Genomic DNA, 12,822 nt, shown 5'->3' on the forward strand with positions numbered 1-12,822 from the left:
GATCCATCACTAACCAAATTCCAGATTTGTGCGGCACTAATCTTGCAGCCACCGCCAGATCCGGGGCCCTAGCACACAGTATACGACTCCTTGCCGCCAGTGGTGGGGAAAAAAATAGCAATACATGTGTCAAATGTGTCAGGGGGGGGGGGGGGGGGGGGGGCACAATTTTTTGGGCAGTGCGGGTAGCAGTAGTATCAAGCAATGATCGTGACCAGAAATGATGCACGTCGCACTCCACTCACTTGTTTAGACGGTGCTTTCATTCTCTTCTATAGTTGTATTATATCTGGCCCCACGCCTAAATCACTAGCGTTAGCCATAGTTATAGTAGTTTTCTAGCTCCAACTCCTGTGATTTGATTAAGGCAGCCGCCCCCACGGATGGCCGGATGGGGGCCAGCCGGCCAGGCATTGGTCGCTTGAAAAAATTTAGAGAAATCTGGATCAATCTAGAGAAATTTATAAGAGAAACTATCTGTAAACAGTAAAATTCCTTCGTGAACAGTGCTTTCTCCATGCCAGCCGAACGAGGCCTTTGGTTTCTTTTTTTTTTCAGGCAGCTCACCAATCGACACTGCACCTAACCTCACGGAACCTCAGTGGGAAACCAGGATTCGCTGTCCTCCTTAATGGTAGCCTAACTTAGAGCTTCTTTGGTAGGGCTCCTGCAGAGGCTTCGGCTTCGGCTCCTGTGTGCCAAACGTCTGTTTTGAAAAGGGCTCCGTATGGGGAGCCGGTCAAAAACCGGAGTTATTTTTTGTCTGTACAGGAGAAGCCTTAAAAACGAGCTTCGCGCGGCTTCTTGCTGTGGGTTCACGTCGTCTAATGCGAAGGAGCCGTTTTGCCAAACGTTTTCTAGAACGGCTTCAGCTCCTCCAGAGGAGCTGTTCTTTCAGAAGAGCCAGAGCCGGAGCCATTTTCAGAGAAGCCAGAGCCCTGCCAAAACGAGGCATGATAAGTTAGTTGATCTGCTAGCTAGGGTCACAGGGGAATCATGCACCTACGGATCTATCTAATATTTGATGCAATAACAAAGGAAAGACCAAAGAGAAACCACTTGGGTTGTGGATGGATATTTCCAGGTTCAGGTCAAATCCATTGGCAAAAAGACGAAGGCTGTGCAGAGAAGCTGCTAGCTGCCGCAGCAGTGGGATGTGTGTTCCAAAATCTTTGTTTCCACTAAAGTAGATTTCTTTTTTTCCAATCGATTTGACTCTGGACAGTAGCAAGCTGCAATATTAAGAAACGAAAACCAGAGGAGATATGCAATGACACCTTACCTGAATTTGAAGCCGACAATGAGAAAGTACAGATATGGGGGGTGCCATTGCTCTGCATTGCAAAAGAACAGCTGTTTTAGGAACCTCCAAAATTGCTCACAGGTAGTAAGCCTTAAAATTATATCCAATATATGTATCACACACGTCACTAGGAAAACTTCTTGGAAAATTATGGTGATGACATAGTAACACATAGCATGCAGAGGTGGAGATGGCCCAGTTTTGGATTGAGATTAGATTGGCGCCAATCATTGGGAGAATATCTCGGCCAAGGACCCAAGGTTATGGAAAATGCCAGCTTGATAACGCCCCGACAGTCACTGAAACATTCTTCTAACCCTAGCCCTAACAAACAGAACAAGCTAGCTAGCTACTGTACGGGAATCAAGACACCTTGAGGCTTCAGATACCGATTTGACGACGATCCGCTACCCAATCCTTGGCACGGTTAGTGGAAGAAAACAGGAAAGTCACATGCAAGAAAACAAAACAGCCCGTCGTGTATGCACAGAGGGGCATCGCATTGGGATTGTAAAGGAAGGAACAAAAGGAATCAATGATGGGCGAGTGCAACAAGGACGGAGCCTGCAAAAAACATTTCTGGGCAGCAGAGCAGTGGCCAAAGGCCAAGGGGGATCTCAATAGTGAGCTTGCACAGCCACGAAGCCACCCTCGCTCCTATAATCCTATTTGCATGCAGTTGACCAGGACACTGGTGAGTTGCAGTTTATAAGGCTTTCCGAGCAAGGTCCAAGAGACATGCACAGGTGCAAGATGGGCTGGGAGATTGATTAAGCAAGACCAGGAGCAAAGGATCTCTGTAAGTCTGTAGCATGGGGCAACAGGAGCAAGTACGGACTCACTTTCATTATCCTGCGGTCATCAAATATTATGGACTTGCTGCCTAGTGTGGTGTTTTCTACTCCCTCCACTCTAAATTACAAAACATTTTGGCTTTGTAGACATAGACATTGTGTATATCTAGATGCATAACAAAAGCTATAAACATAGATATTGTGTATATCTAGATACATAACAAAAGCTACAGACATAGACATTGTGTATATCTAGATGCATAATAAAAACTATGTATTTAGATAAGCCAAAATGTCTTTTAATTTAAAATGGAGGGAGTAGTTACCATGGTACTGCTCATAAAAGGTAAATGCGAAGGCGAAGATACCAGACAGGGCTTTGATGTGAATGCTGGGTATGAAAGTATTGTAGAATGTCAATGGTGAAAGAAAGGAATGATAGGTGAGGTAAATTTTACTCAATGACAAAGCAATTACTAATTGAAGGGCGGGCCTAGTGCAAGTGGTAGAGTCTTATCGTCTGTGATCGAAAGGTCCCGGGTTCGAGTCGCGGTCTCCTTGCATTGCATAGGCGAGGGTAAGGCTTACCACTGACACCCTTCTCCAGGCCCCGCACAGAGCAGGAGCTCTCTGCACTGGGTACGCCCCTTTTACAAAGCAATTACTGACCATGAGATCTATAGAGCAACAGTATTGTTGGCATGGGCAGGCTTGCTTTGTCTTGAGAATTATTTACTGAAGATTAAACCTGCTGGTAGTTCCTGCAGCTGATGCCAGTACACCTGGTTCTCACAGCATCTCATCTGTCCTATGTGAATATAAATGAAAATTATGTAGTAAAATGTAACGAGGAGAAAATTTACTGGGGTAGTTCAGTAGAAATAAGAGCCTGGTGCACGATTGCATCTTTTTACAAAAAAAATGAAGGCAGAACAAGGAGATAATATATTGAGAACTTAATTGTCCATGTGAATTTGTTCTGACTAAATGCAAGTCAGTACTGTACTTAATACAGTAGCCTTCAGACTTGATTTTTTTTAATTTTAACACTTTTTCGAACTTAATTTTAAATCTAACCCTCTCGTTTTTTTTAAACTAACACTTTTGGTCGCGCATATTACCCTGGCGCGGCCAAATGCCTGTGCCGCGCCATGTATGGTGGCGTAGCAGAAGGCTGACGTGGCGGCGATCAGAAGCGCTGGCCGCTGACGTGGCAGGGCTCTGCCGCCCCACCGATCTTGGCGCGGCAGTGCCGCGCCCTGATCCATGGCGTGGCAGAGCCGGGTATAACCTCCGTCGTGGCCTGCGTGCCCGAGCAGTCGCCGTTCTTCGAGTAGCGCAGCAAGGCTGGCCGCCGCGCTCGCCTTCGTCCGCGCCTGCCGGCCACCGTGCACGCCGTCTGCCGCGGCCGCGTCCGCCCACGCCAGCCAGCCCGTCCGCGCCAGCAAGCCAGGCAGCCAGGCCACCGGCCGCGGCCGTCGCGCCCGCACGCCGGCGCGCCTCTCCCTCCGGCCAAAACCTCCGGTCACGCACGCCGGCGCGCCTCCCCCTCCAGCCAAAAACTTCCGGCCCGGTCTTGCGCGCTGTAACGAGGTACTCCACTAATATAGTTAGCACAGTTAATAAAGTTAGTAAAATTATTAAAGTATAGTTAGTAAAGTTAGTTAGTTTAGTTAGTATACATAATATAATAACTTAGTATAGGTAGTAAGGTTAGTTAGTTTAGTCAGTACAGTTATAGTATGTCTTGTATAGATGTTAATATTTGATTAGTTAGTATAGTTATAGTTAGAAAACATATTAATGTTAGTATGGACATTATGTACGATGATTTAGACGACTTAATGAAGTTTTTTTAAATGCTTCTGTAGATGGATTGTTGTGTTAGAGTTTTATACGGAGGAAGTGTTAGGAGAGAGGATGGTATGTTTGAGGACATGGAAGAAGAATTAGAATGATTTGATGAACCTCCTAGCTTCAACGACCTTTATATCCGTTTGAATATAAAGTTTGGCGGTGATTTCACACTAAAGGAGAGGTTTGATACTAGAAAGACTAGGGCACACTATATCCTCATGCCCTTGCACGACCCTGCTCACTGGTCCCGCTACACTAGGGTTCTCCAAGGTTCCAATATGCCCATGGCTGAGGTGGTGGTGGAGAATGGGTACAGGATGCATGGTGTTCAGGACGGCCCGTCCATTGATGGTTTTGGAGGCAATAAAAAAGAATTAGGGGTCGAAGATGAAGCAACTTAGGATAACATGGATTTGGACGGTCAGTTCATGCAGGAGCAGTTTCATTCAACTGCAGTAGGTTGTATAAGCAATGACTTCAATGTGAATGAGTTCGAACGGAAAGAGGAGGAGCAGGAGAAGGATATGATCGGTGATGTAGTTAGCAGTGATTCAGACGATTCTGATGATGACCAAGGAGGTACAGATGCTATGACAGCAACGGCTAATACCATGCCAGTACCGGTACATACTATGCTATTACCAGTACCAACTGAGGTTTTGCAAGGTGTCCATGCTCAGGGTAGACTAGTCACAGATTTGGCTGTAGATGATATCCCCTATGATTCATGGGCCAGAATTAGCGAAGCGCAGCAGTATGTTCCACCACCACCTTACACAGCGACTGAGCTTGAGCAACTAAGGTCCAAGAACGTACCTTTTAGGGGCATTCCGAACTATAGAGATGTCAGCATGACGGATATGACAGTTTATGATACCGGTCTTCAGATGTGTAGGAATTCATTGTATAACCACGAGATAGAAACCCTTAGGAAGGGGATGATATTCAACACAATGTCAGAGATGAAACTCTTCCTTCAGGACTATGCTGTGTACCACCATAGACCGTACATCGTCACTCATTTGGATCAGGAGTTGAGATACCACTTGATATGCAAAAACGGTTGTCTGTAGAGGTTAAATGCACGAAGAAGACAGAGTAATGACAGGTGGAGGATAACTAAAATTGTTGAACCCCACACTTGCCTAGACAATAGGGGGAAGAAAAATCATCAGCAGCTCACTGTACGTTACCTTGCCCATCGTATATTGGGGCTCGTTGATGACAATAACGACATCTCGGTGTCTTCTTTACAATAGCTCATATCTAGATTCGTTAGGTACGATGTGACGTACGGAAAGGCTTGGCGTGCTAAGCAAATTGCTCTGGCGATTCGATGGGGTACTTGGGAGGAAGCGTACAACAGGGTGCCCCGCATCTTATGTGCAATGCATTATTACAACCCTGGCTTGAAATGGTTTGTGGACACCGGAGGGATGTTTTTTGGGGACCCATTGAGACATGTCCCCTATCGTGTGTTCTGGTCGTTTGCGCAAACGGAATATGCATTTTAGTTTTGTCAGCTAGTCGTACTTGTTGATGGCACTTTCCTAACAGAAAAGTACAGGGGCACCTTGATGATGGTTGCTGCTGTTGATTCTGAGGACCAAATAGTACCCGTGGCATTTGCTTTGGCAGAGGGAGAGAACAATGAATCGTGGTCATGGTTCATGTGACTTCTACGTGTACAAGTACTTGGCCCAACTCGCACTATATATTTGATCTCCGATCATCACGCAGGGCTTCTTAATGCTGCAGCTGAGCATATAGATGGGTTCCCGCCTCTAGTACATAGATGGTGCATAAGACACTTTGCCGCTAATTTCTAGCGACGTCAGCGGAAGCAGGAGGTATGTGACAAGGTAAAGGCTCTATGTTGTGTACGTATAGAGCACCAGTTCAAGGAGACAGAGAGAACTAGACAAGATGATAAATGCAGCGGGAAAGGCCTGGTTAGAGGCGTATATGGAACAGAAGGCTCAGTGGGCGTTAGCATATGATGAGAGGGGTTTCAGGTATGGCATCATGACCACTAACTCCTCGGAGTCCTTCAACCGTGTATTCATCGGAGTTCGATCGTTGCCTGTGTCTGGAATTGTTGAGTTCTCCTTTCATAAGTGCAACGAATATTTTATGAAGAGGTGGGAGCTTGCGTAGAGAAATATAGCTGAGTAGGGGCGTTTTGGAAAGGCCAGAGCTAAACATTTGAAGGAGGCTGAGAAATTAGCCAAGCAGCACACCGTCGAGCCGTATGGACCCCGCCGCCATATCTTTAGTGTACAAGGCAAGGGTGGCACAAGCCTGGGCGACGAACGTTATGGTGGACGAAACTACCGAGTTGATCTTAAAAAGGTAGAGTGTAGTTGCAACGTCCCTCATATTATGCATGCCCCTTGCTCTCATATGATCACGACCTGCAGGGTTCGCGGGTACAACTATGAGGATCTGCCATATATGTCACCCTTGTATCTCCGTTCGAACACTGTTAGTATTTGGGAGATGAGCTTCGAGCCATACCTTGACCTAGCACAGTGGCCACCTTATAATGGTTATGACTATGTGCCACATCCGGATCTAATGAAGGTAGGAAAGGGTAGGAGGAAGAAGAAGCGACTGAAGGGGGACATGGACGCTATGAGAGGGTACGGTGAAGACATGTACGGCGGGGGAGACTTCAACGAGACCCGTGGCAAGAATCTTTGCTCCGTTTGTAAACAATCTGGCCACAAGGCTAGCCGACATAGAAGACAACAGGTGATTTCATATTGTGTTCGTATTGCATAACAAGTAGTTCAAATTTTGCAATGCTATATAATGTTAATATGAAAATTGTTAATTTGAATACTCCAACCTTTTGTTTATCATTTTGTAACAGGATGGCCCCTCCCACGCCGCACCAGCTGATCCCCCTTCTTGATGTAGAGTACGACGACCCCCTTCTTGTATCGGACGACGAGGTTCATTACGTCGTGGGGCTTAGTTCATTACGTCGAACGAATATTGTCGTCGAAAACTTGTAGACTCATAAACCAATAAAAATGTTGAATGGCAACTTATCAACCATTTATTTGCTTCATATTCATTTTGTACAACACTAGTAGTTTTGTACAGCACCTCCGCCTGTAAGCCCATCTCCGCTTGTAGTTCTGTAGTTTTGTACAGCACAGACGTGCCGTGGGCTATGGCGCGACAAATGATTACATTCATTATAAAAATTTTGAACGCATGATACAAACAGATGTGATCACTTACGATCGATGATGGGTAATCCGAGTACATGATACATGGGTACAATACATTAGTAGTTCAAATGAAATATAAGACAACGCAATAGAATTTCTACTACATGGCTACATTAATCATTAATAAAGCATGGAACTAACAGACGACGTAATAAAAACCCTCAGTCAGAAACATACTGAGTAAGCAACTCGTCGTCCGAGTACCAATCCTCAACCACAACCCTATTGCTGTGGCTAGGCTCACCTACGTTGCTCTGACCTACCTGTCGCCTGTAGTAAGCGACCTCCGCTTCATCTACGGCCGCTGCGGCCTGAGTAAAGAACGTGTCGTCATCCTCCTCCGCCTGTAAGCCCACCTCTGCTAGAGCGATGAGCTCGCTCAGTCTGCCAGTGTCGTCCTCATCCTCCTTCGCCTACAAGCTCGCCTCTGCTAGAGCGATGAGCTCGCTCAGTCTGCTAGTGTCGTCCTCAACCTCCTTCGTCAGCAAGCCCGCCTCTGCTACATCAATTAGCTCACTAAGTCTGGCAGTGTCGTCCTCATCCTCGCCCCCTCATCAGACAACACAATCGGTGATTCAACGGTGCGACCAGCTCGCTTTCTATACTCATCTAACTTCTTTTTCTCGTACCTTGCACGAGCCACCTCTACAGCATGTTCCTCGCTGTATCCAATCCCTTCAAGTATAAAATACAATCAGTTAGCAACATAATTATATTACATTTACAATCAGGCAACGAAAATAGGTGTTCAAGCACTCACTGGCACATAATACAGCAACATGCTCGCTCAAGACCTGCATCTGTACTCTTGTCTCCTCCCTTGCCTCCTTCCTTGCCCTCTCCTCCTCTAACGTCATCCGTCTCTCCAATCCCCATTTGTTAAGCCCAATATCGATCGGGTTACAAATACCGCTGTCTAGCAAACTCACGCATCTTTTCTTTGTGATGTTTAACGAATAGGTTGACGTAGTCAGGTCCATATCCCCTCTTCCTTACAATTAGTTGCCTCTTCTTTAGTTTATCCAAGAACTTAGCTTGACCATCGTAACGTTTTCACCTGCATTTCATAGTGCTCTGTTCAAAAGAAATATTATATCATGTCTTAGCAAAAGAAACAAAATATGATTTCATGTTTACCACAAAAACAACGAACCTCTTCGTACTCAACCATATGGCCACAATAATGGCCTATTCTAAGCTCCGAAGGAACTAGGCCATAGTTAGAATTAACACCACATTCGTACTTGACTGGTGGTGCTTTATAAATTAACCTTTCTTTTTTCTTTTGTTTTGCTTTTGGAGATTCTTAGGGCCATTTGTTCTTAGGACCATACAACCACTCCTTAAAACGACACTTCGTCATTGAATACACCTAAATAACATGACATTAGTATATGACACATATAGCTCAATATTTAACACATACACTTTGCACTTACTTCATGCTTATTTGGACACACAAACTCTAACATATTGTCAGGGTTTATCACGGCTCGGTCTCCGCAATGGCACAGAGGAGGTTTCTCGAGTCGTCTAACTGCGGCTAAGTGCTTCTCCTTAGCTGTCATTGGAGGGGGGTTAGGGGGAGGTGGAACCCACCGCTCGAAGTGCTCTCGTGGATGTCGCCCTCTCCACCAATCGTCGAAAAGGAGGTACCTGGGATCAAACTTGTCTGCACCGTCGATCCACTGAAAAAAAACACCTCTCATAGGCCTACACAACAAAAACTCAACAAAATATTAGTAACCTAGTAATACAAATAAAGAAGAAAAATATACGAAAACAATTACTTACATTAAAACGACTGCACGTGTAGAAGCAACGAGCCGCTGTGTCCGAATGTCTCGATTGAAACATGTCGCCCGAACGACCACAGTCACAATTAGGGACATGAAGTTCAGGAGGGACGGGGGCATTTTTGCTAGACTCGTCGGGGTACATTTCTCTAGGACGACCCCGTTTTCGCCATAACTGCTCCCGAAACATGTCTTTCATCTAATAAAATGGTTCAAATTAAACACCAATCAAAACAACGCAAATTAATGTAAAATATAATCATTTGCAATGCAACTAAAATATTATAAACAACAATTATAGCAACAAAAATATACATGGCAAACATACTTCTAACTAAATAATTAACCTTAACATTGATAAAATCATACTAATATCTTCACCATAGTTCCCAAATATAATTTTCCTACTAACCTTAGCTCCCATTCATAATATTCTATCCACCATTGAAACGAAAATAAAATGTGCGTCATTACCTTGAACTAGAACGAGGAGGGAGGGAGGTGGCCGGGGAATGGAAGGGAAGGGAGGGAGGCGGCAATGGAGGGCCGGGTTGCCGCCGTTCATGGCGCGGCGGCCGGCGTGCTTGGCGATGGGCGGGAGCGGGAGCGACGCCTAGGCCGCTTTGCTGCTCGGGCAGCGGGACTGGCCGCGGCGGAGGTTATACCCGGCTCTGCCGCGCCATGGATCAGGGCGCGGCAGAGCCCTGCCACGTCAGCGGCCAGCGCTTCTGGTCGTCGCCACGTCAACCCTCTGCCGCGCCACCATGCATGGCGCGGCACAGGCATTTGGCCGCGCCAGGGCAATAGGTGCGGCCAAAAGTGTTAGTTTAAAAAAAACGAGAGTGTTAGATTTAAAATTAAGTTCGAAAAAGTGTTAAAATTAAAAAAAAAATTCTCAGACTTCAGGAAGACACTACTACCTAATATAGACTAATGCAAACAATGAAACTGTGACAGTGGTAGAGAAAGGACCAACAGTCCTTGTCAGATCCGGTTGATACAGCAAAACATTCCTAGGGCCAACTAAAGCATAAGCTAATTAACAACTAATACGGATCAAAGCAATTAAGATTACAAACTACCAGACACCAAATCTGTAGATTGTCTGCACCACAGAATCAATTGTAAAGAACCTAATAAAACTAGCAAATTGGGAGACATTTGGACCCTCATTATTTATAGCACACAGTGTTTCACTATTACCATGTTACCGGTCCCTGCAAGCTTGGAACAAGGCCACGTTTTCAAGTGTTCACCATCTCAATGTGTCCACGACATAGTTCAGGACACCAGCTTACGGCTGGCACCTCTTGCTTGCATCATGCTGCCAACTATATTGAAATAGCAATGGATTGCAAGATCATTGTGCTCCTACTGTGTTGTATTTATCACTAGGTCACATGCCACCTCAAGTTAAACGCACAATACATTCATGCAATAGGACGCGTAAACAAGATGACAGTATGCAACAGACAAATAGTTCTGCCAAAATATTTGTTAAAAAGTGTAGTTTTTATGAGGTTTCACAGTTGTAGTGTAGTGTGGTGAAATAACACAATAAAATTAGATTCAACTAAGAGCTAGACAAACATGGTCGCTATCAAAGCATCAAGCCATTTGTCCTGGCTGTTTCTGAAAGTTACAATGCAGACAGTATCACAGCAATGAGTCAATCATATGTGAACTGAAACAGTAAAACAAGATAAAAGGTGTAACAAAAAGACAGGTGGTACAAGTACAGGTGTTACCATTTAAAAGCATCAACTAACCTTATACTCTTGAGCCCTGCATATTTGGACGAATCCAAGTTATCTCATCAACATTACTCTGGAGTCTGGATTCCCATGATATAGAAGTTATAGGAAATCATCAATGCTGTTGTTTTCCTGGATCCACACTACTATTCAGTGTTCACTTAGAAAATCTGAAAATAGTCAAAAAACACATACATTGAATTTCAACATAGAGATTGCCAGCAACATTTTCAATTTTAACATGTCCTATTCGGCTCCGTGCCTTTGACTTCTAGGATTCATGCTTTATATATGACAAAACTAATCACTATTTCAAGGAAATATCTGCAGTATCAATAGAACAGTATACATGTTAGATAATACATACTAAATATGAAGATGTTTTTCTATAATATAGTGATGCTTATTTGCCCTATAAGGCTTTAACTGGTAAGGTAATTCAATACAAACCTAGCACATGTTGCTGAGAAGTGACCATAAAAGCCTTCCCACTGCACCTGTTTCTCCAGCATCTACTGTTTTCATTAGCTTGTGACAAAATACTTGTCAGATAGCGAGTATGGCCCATCATGGATAATGAAACCAGGCAGAATAAGAAGTTAACAAAATTGCAAGGTCATCATGGGGTCACAGCAGCTAGAAATGCTGATGTTGCTACAATATTATTTTGATCTACAGCACCTGTGCTTTCAGCAAAACAAGTATTTGAACACTTTCCTGACAGAATGAGCACATTCAAGTTAACTCAGCCAGAAAGGCCTTTAATTATGTGCTGGCATAGCATCTGCACAAAGAACTTCAAAAATAATAAAATATGTGCAGGAGAACGAAAGAGCAATGCAAAGTATTGAGGAGATTCGATAAACAACAAGATAAGCTGGCTCCAAATACAAAAAAAGGAAACATAGTCTTTTCTTAAACAGAAAATGCCGGGGCAACGTTCTATAGAATACATCAAATTTCTAAGATTGAATGACTGAGCGATGCAATTCTTGCCAAGAGGTACAAGACAAGCAGCAATTACATCCCTGGAGACTCCTCATGGACTTAACCATGTCTACATAATCAAACACATGCAGGCCCACTAGGATGCAAGCAAATCAAATGACTATTTACAATCTATAACCAATTTTTGGGTTGCTTAAGTGCTATAATTTCTCTATATTATCAAGCAAGAAACAAAACAGGCCATTACCACATTGTAACAATGGATCATCAAGGCTTAACTTTTCCAACAGGGAAAAATAGGTCTGTGATTATTAAATCGCTACAAAAGTACTCAAATCTAGATCACTACAAGCGTTTCAAGAATCAGATAGATTGTCAAGACAACCAGTTAAACCAACCAACAATCAAGTGTAGGGTAACAACTAAAAATGTTAGATGCCAATTTGATCAAGACAATAGATTGAGCGCATGTTCAGTTCCACCCCAAAATCCCAAAAAGTGCTACAGTACCTATCACATCGAATGTTTGCGGCCCGTGCATGGAGCATTAAATGTAGACGAAAAAAAAAACTAATTGCACAGTTTGGTGGGAAATTGCGAGACGAACATTTTGAGCCTAATTAGTCCATGTTTGAACACTAATTGCCAAATAAAAACGAAAGTGCCACAGTAGCCCAACATTCCAACTTCCTGGAACTAAACACGCTCTGATTATATTTCAGTCTAAACCAGAAAAATGCCAGGTTAAAACCAGTTACTTTTTGTTCAATCTCTCATGGACTAAAAATTTAATATCAGAACATTTGCAATCTTATTGAAATGTCACTGCTTTACTGTATTCTGAATATTTCGTACATTTGCAATCTCTCAAGACAGGATATATAACTTTTCAACGCTCATTGCATCAATAAAGACCAGATAAGCTTACTCAAACAAAAGATATAGGAAGCGTAATAAGCTTAGGTTCAGCAAATGAAACCAATAATATTAGATTAAATCATTAAATTTAAAACATGCAGGATACAAAAGAAAGGATAACTATAGAATGTAGAGGCAAACACTGACAAAAGCAGTAGGTGCATGAGAAAATGTTGCTCCATTTCTAGATGAAAGTAAAAAAGTGTATTG

At 43.7% G+C, this 12,822-nt stretch overlaps 1 long non-coding RNA gene across 2 annotated transcripts; it reads right to left on the bottom strand.

Moving 5' to 3' along the window:
* Positions 1 to 7,257: 7,257 nt before the first annotated feature.
* LOC136451440 (uncharacterized) lies at positions 7,258 to 10,747 on the bottom strand. Of its 2 annotated transcripts, XR_010758598.1 has the most exons (6): positions 9,467 to 10,747; positions 8,991 to 9,191; positions 8,636 to 8,909; positions 8,350 to 8,568; positions 7,957 to 8,270; positions 7,258 to 7,871 (listed from the first exon to the last, which is right to left on the bottom strand). It is a non-coding gene; the product is annotated as an uncharacterized lncRNA (long non-coding RNA). The 2 variants fall into 2 exon arrangements; XR_010758597.1 differs by having other exon boundaries at positions 8,350 to 8,909.
* Between the last annotated feature and the right edge of the window lie 2,075 nt (positions 10,748 to 12,822).

The sequence above is a fragment of the Miscanthus floridulus genome, chromosome 5 (genome assembly GCF_019320115.1).
Source record: "Miscanthus floridulus cultivar M001 chromosome 5, ASM1932011v1, whole genome shotgun sequence".
NCBI lineage: Eukaryota > Viridiplantae > Streptophyta > Magnoliopsida > Poales > Poaceae > Miscanthus > Miscanthus floridulus.